Source organism: Oncorhynchus keta, chromosome 16 (assembly GCF_023373465.1).
Source record: "Oncorhynchus keta strain PuntledgeMale-10-30-2019 chromosome 16, Oket_V2, whole genome shotgun sequence".
Classification (NCBI taxonomy): Eukaryota; Metazoa; Chordata; class Actinopteri; order Salmoniformes; family Salmonidae; genus Oncorhynchus; species Oncorhynchus keta.
The window spans coordinates 13,248,191-13,254,478 of record NC_068436.1 but is presented as its reverse complement, the minus strand read 5'-3'; the positions used below and the strand labels follow the sequence as shown (position 1 = coordinate 13,254,478).

At 43.0% G+C, this 6,288-nt stretch overlaps 1 protein-coding gene across 6 annotated transcripts in view; it reads left to right on the top strand.

The window, feature by feature from the left end:
* The window catches only part of LOC118371740 (FHF complex subunit HOOK interacting protein 1A-like), a 49,857-nt gene that overhangs the window by 1,363 nt on the left and 42,206 nt on the right, over nt 1-6,288 (top strand). For 4 of the 6 annotated variants that reach the window (XM_052464707.1, XM_052464706.1, XM_052464708.1 and 1 more), the window contains exon 1: nt 3,049-3,333. The exons of the other annotated variants lie outside the window; for them this stretch is intronic. The gene's annotated coding sequence lies outside the window, so the exon portion shown is untranslated. Of the gene's footprint in view, nt 1-3,048; nt 3,334-6,288 lie in introns of those variants that run through there. 6 annotated transcript variants of the gene reach the window in all.

The following is a 6,288-nucleotide window of genomic DNA, read 5'->3' as shown; positions in this document are numbered from 1 at the left end:
GTCCCCATCTGCCTTGTTTATTTCTACTAGCCAGCACCTGGCACAGTTCAAATCAAATGTCACATGCTTCGTAAACAACAGGTGTAGTAGACTAACAGGAAAATGCCTACTACAGCCCTTCCCAACAAAGCAGAGAGAAAGAAAATAGAGTAATAATCAAATGTAATAATAAATACACAATGAGTTTGTTGTTTACAAATGTATCGGGTAACCATACAGTTCAGGATAGACAGTATTTTTATGTTAAAAAAAAGTAGAAATTATACGTGTGCATATACCTTTCACAATACACAATGTGCAAATAAACATATTCTAGAATGTCAATTCCTCATCCGCTATGAGAAGTCTACTTAGTCTGCCATGACCAAGAACCCAGGTTTACCTTGTTTTTACAACAGAGACTAATAACACGGCGAATAGCTGCTCCAACTCGAGCCCTGTGACGAGAATGGCAGCTGGCACAGAGCTCCTTAGAACAGGTGACACTGTTAACAGTCCTGTTCAGTCATGGTTGTTGATCTCCGAACAGGATTTGGGTGGACACAGTTGTCTATGTTTGTATGGTTTTACATTGCCAGTCAATTATTATTGTTTAGGATGGAATAGCCTAGTCCTTTGATCATCTGGGCTAGGCAGGATAAAAAGAGGTGTTGAAATACAGGGCTAAAATCCTTGTTTTGTATAGAAAACAATTGTGTGAAGGGCAATCATTTACAGTGCATTGACTTCTCACACGGCTCTCACATTCACAAACTAGTGATGTGTCGTTCGCGAAACGAGTCGGCTCTAAGAGCTCTTGTAGGTGAATGTTGGGAGCCGGCTCGCATATCAGAAGAGCCAAATTTATAAAAAATAAATATTTTTTTTTAGATTTTAATAATTGGTGTCAACCAATGAACCAAAGATGCATAAGGGAGGGTCGAGCCAACTCACTCACAGTCACACACTTAGCAGCTGAGGAGAGAGAGGAAGGACAGCTGTGAAAACAACAGCTGGAAAATGATTCGGAAGCACAGTAGAATTTGGATGCATTTGAATAATGTAGACAACGTTAGAGCCCAGTGTAGAATTTGCCAAAACAAAATCTCATATAAAGCCGGTTCTATGCACAACCTACACCGGCATATGCGAACTGTGCACACAACTATGAAGCTAGCTGTAGTGGAGCTTTGAGAAACTAGCGGGCCGGCTAGTGATAGTGGTGGAGCCAGCACCTCCACACGTGGAGATGTATCCACTCAGTCAAGTAGGCCTACTTCGCGACCCACAGCAACGCAGTCTTCTATGGACCAGTTTATGCCAAAGTCTATGTCTAGCAAAACAATGCCAAATTGATATTGCATTGGCTAAAATGATTGCCACCGATTTCCAGATATTTTCGATCGTGGAGGACAGAGGTTTTAGAAATGATAGCAATAGTCTAAATCCAATGTACACAATTCCAAGCAGGAAAACCCTTTCAAAATCACTTATTCCACAACTGTATGAGAGCACACAGGCTTCAGTGTGGGAAAGAGTCCAAAAAGCTACTGCAGTTTGCCTCACCACTGACTGCAGGACATCAAGGGTAACCACTTCTTAAATGTTGGTTACGTGTCGCTTCATTGAAGGATTTTCGATGTCTAGCTGTCTTCTGGACCGCTTTGAGTTCAGTCGATAGATACACCTCAGAGAACTTGGCAGAGGAACTGTTGAGAATGGCAAGTAAATGGAAAAGTGGTCTGTTGTGTTAGCGACAATGCAGCTAACATAACCAAAGCCATGAAAATGTTTAAATGGACCCATCATCCATGTCTTGCCCACACAATCAACCTGATTGTAAGAGATGCTTTGAAGGTGATGAAGCCCACTGTGAACAAAGTGAAAGCAGCTGGAATACTTCCACAGGAGCACAGTAGGTTCTGAAAAACTAAAGTCAACACAAGGACAGATTGGGATGCCTGAGCTGAGGACTAAACACGGCTGCACTACAAGGTGGAATTAAACATTATATTTGTTGAAGCAGTTTCTTGAGTCAAAGGATGCCATCATCTCTACCCTGGCCATTGTCAATACACCTGTTGATGCTCTGACCTAAGAGGAATGGGAGGTGGTGGTGGATGTGTGCAGAGTCCTGGAACCCTTTGAGCAGGTCACTGTGGAGATCAGCAGCAGGGAGGGACAGCCCCAGCAGTCAGCTGGCTCAGGCACCATGGCAATAGGAAGAAGAGGGATCAGATGGAGCAGAAGCACCAGCAGCAGTGCCACAAACGTCTGCTGTTTAGATGCTGTTTGACGAGAGAGCAACTGGGGATGCAGCATGAAGGAATCCCTCAATAGATCCCATAATGGATGTCCGATCCTATTTGGAGATCTGCGGATCCTCTGAGCTGGTGGAAGAACAAGGCTTTCTAAAGTCATGACAGGGAGACTCTGCATAGTGGCCACATCCGTTCCCTCTGAGAGGGTCTTCGTGAAAACGGGACAAATAATTACTGATAGAAGAAACCACATCAGCCCCTCAAGTGAGGCAGCTTGCATTTCTGAATGCAAATCTCTCATAAAAGCAAAATATGGTCAGCATTGCTGTGTGCTGCTGGTTATAACATGGCAATTAAGAAGAGAGAGAAAAGAGGGACCAGTTTAATGTTTTAAGTGGGATGCTGCAGTTTTGCACATTGTTATTTATTTTTCTTTGATATGGTGCAATATTCTATTATTATGTTGTTCAGACTGTATTCGTTTTGAATTGTTACATGTATATGCACTTTGTTTATATACATTAAATTAAAATGTTTAATAGCATTCTTTTTCATAACAAACCAATGCATTTTTAAATACATTGTGGTTAAGGTAGAGTATGATTTCATTTAATAATTTAATTCGAATTGTTTTAACACCAATCATAGTCAAACTATCGCAAACTGTTTGACTTGAAAAAATACAAAACCTTTTTTTAAAGAGCCGTTTGGGAGCCGGCTCACTGAAAAGAGTCGGAATGCCGATCACCATCACAAACTGCTGTGGGCACAAAGAGGGAGGGGCCTAAAGCTTAGTGTGCTCGGGACGCTCACATATGTATACACTACGTACAGTAAGCAGACTGACTGGTTGGCGACCTTGTTAGCTAAGTAGCTTATCGCTTTACTTTTCTAATAGAAGGCGACATTAAACCAGGGAAATTAAACAACGTTCTGCTGGAGAATTAGTGATTTTCGAGAGGGTTATGCACTTTGGTGTTGGAAAGACGCTCAAAGGAAAGTAGGCTAAAAGGTTGATTTTGCTCCGTATCTTGAAGCTGTGTGGTGTTGTTACACGAAGTCGTCTACTTGCACTTCTGAGACTCAGCCTACGGTACGATATTTCAGTTGGTCTTCTTACACATAAGTAGACTACAACTAATTTATTGTTTGTAAATGACGGATTTTAGAAAGTAAATAACTTGGCAAGACATTGTTAACGTATTTTGCTGCTTGTAAAGTCAAGTGACAGGGACTGTCTGACTGTCAAGGCATAATGTGACACGTTTACATGTCGGTTGTTATCATGGGGTTGTCTTTTTATAAACATGTATATCAGAGTGACTTGTCATCTGTCCTGGGCACATTTCTCAGAATAAGTTTAAAAGTATCTGCCTATACAGCTTGATTCTTGCCTGGACACAATCTGTCACCTTTCATTCACCTTTATTGTGCCTCAAGTGACATTTTGCAAAAGTTTATTGCTGAAGTTATCCACATGTTGATGCTGTGGGGCCCAGACGAATGTGTTTAATCAGAGCCACGAATATAAAGTACATTTGACATCTACTGTAACATAATTCATAATTATTTGTAGCCTTCCTGCTATTTGTTCTGCAGAGGTTAACAGATATGTGACACACACACTTCCAACTTCAGCAAACTTGGGAAACAAAACATGGTAGTATGAAGGGTATTTTTGAAAGGAGTTTGGTACTCTTATCATCTTTCTGTGATGAAGAGGTCAGGGTATTGGGTTACTACCTCATGGGATCACATTCAAACAGACACCCATCAATGTTTCATGGTTGGCCATATTTTATTTACATTCTGGTTGGGTGTGGACTGTTCTTTATACCTCAATGGTGTTGACTATACAGGGATTGTTTTACATCAAAGTTGTTATAGGAAAATCAGTGTTGATACAAATAGATTTGAACAAAATTTGACTTGACGCAAAAACCCAACTCTGTATAATCAAACTCAGTCAAAACTGTTTGCTATATGCAGTGTATTTGAAGTGAACTTTTTCGAGAAATGTTGAATTATGCTTTGGTGATTTCAGACTGTCAGCACACTCACTGTGGGGGTTGGCAGTTGGCTCTAGAAAATGCACACAGAGGGCAAAGCTTTTTGAAGTCCTTTCATTTACTCCTGGGAACTCTCATTGGATGTTACAGACTGTGTTGAATTCTAGCACGCTGACTAAATTCATCTGATTTCCTGCTCAGGTGTTGTTTCTGTATAATACACTGCTCAAAAAATAAAGGTAACACTAAAATAACACATCCTAGATCTGAATGAATGAAATATTCTTATTAAATACTTTTTTCTTTACATAGTTGAATGTGCTGACAACAAAATCACACAAAAATTATAAATGGAAATCAAATTTATCAACCCATGTAGGTCTGGATTTGGAGTCACACTCAAAATTAAAGTGGAAAACCACACTACAAGCTGATCCAACTTTGATGTAATGTCCTTAAAACAAGTCAAAATGAGGCTCAGTGGTGTGTGTGGCCTCCACATGGCTGTATGACCTCCCTACAATGCCTGGGCATGCTCCAACTCCTGGACAGTCTGTGGTGCAACGTGGCGTTGGTGGATGGAGCAAGACGTGATGTCCCAGATGTGCTCAATTGGATTCAGGTCTGGGGAACAGGTGGGCCAGTCCATAGCATCAATGCCTTCCTCTTGCAGGAACTGCTGACACACTCCAGCCACATGAGGTCTAGCATTGTCTTGCATTAGGAGGAACCCAGGGCCAACCACACCAGCATATGGTCTCACAGGGGTCTGAGGATCTCATCTCAGTACCTAATGGCAGTCAGGCTACCTCTGGTGAGCACATGGAGGGCTGTGCGGCCCCCCCAAAGAAATGCAACCCCACACCATGACTAACCCACCGCCAAACCAGTCATGCTGGAGGATGTTGCAGGCAGCAGAACGTTCTCCACGGCGTCTCCAGACTCTGTCACGTCTGTCACATGTGCTCAGTGTGAACCTGCTTTCATCTGTGAAGGCCGCCAGTGGCACATTTGCCAATCTTGGTGTTCTCTGGCAAATGCCAAACGTCCTGCACGGTGTTGGGCTGTAAGCACAACCCCCACCTGTGGACGTCGGGCCCTCATACCACCCTCATGGAGTCTGTTTCTGACCGTTTGAGCAGACACATGCACATTTGTGGCCTGCTGGAGGGCACTGGCAGTGCTCCTCCTTGCATAAAGGCGGAGGTAGCGGTCCTGCTGCTGGGTTGTTGCCCTCCTACGGCCTCCTCCACGTCTCCTGATGTACTGGCCTGTCTCCTGGTAGCGCCTCCATGCTCTGGACTCTACGCTGACAGTCACAGCAAACCTTCTTGCCACAGCTCGCATTGATGTGTCAGACAGCAGCAACTACCTGCCAAGACTCCGTCTCATGCTACCACTAGAGTGAAAGCACCGCCAGCATTCTAAAGTGACCAAAACATCAGCCAGGAATCATAGGAACTGAGAAGTGGTCAGTGGTCACCACCTGCAGAACCACTCCTTTATTGGGGGTGTCTTGTTAATTGCCTATAATTTCCACCTGTTGTCTATTCCATTTGCACAACAGCATGTGCAATTTATTGTCAATCAGTGTTGCTTCCTAAGTGGACAGTTTGATTTCACAGAAGTGTGATTGACTTGGAGGGTTGATGTCATGAAAGTACAGTATGTGTCTGAATAGTACTGAATAACTAGGCTAATCTGAATTGTGGACTTGTTGTAATTGGGATTTTACAGTATGTACAGTAGTGTCTGTTTGTGTACTTGTGTTTACATCTGCGTGCATTTTCAGTGTGGATTTCCAGGCCAATGACAATGGCAGTCTCTTCCTACCCACACACAACCTAAAGAGAGAATGTAGCAAGCCCCTCCTGACCAGTGGAGGCTGGTGGGAGGAGCTATAGGAGGACAGGCTCATTGTAAATGGCTGGAATGGAATAAATGGAACGCTATCAAACATATGGAAACCATGTTTGACTCTGTTCCAATTATTCCATTCCAGCCATTACAATGAGCCCATCGTCCTATAGCTCCTCACA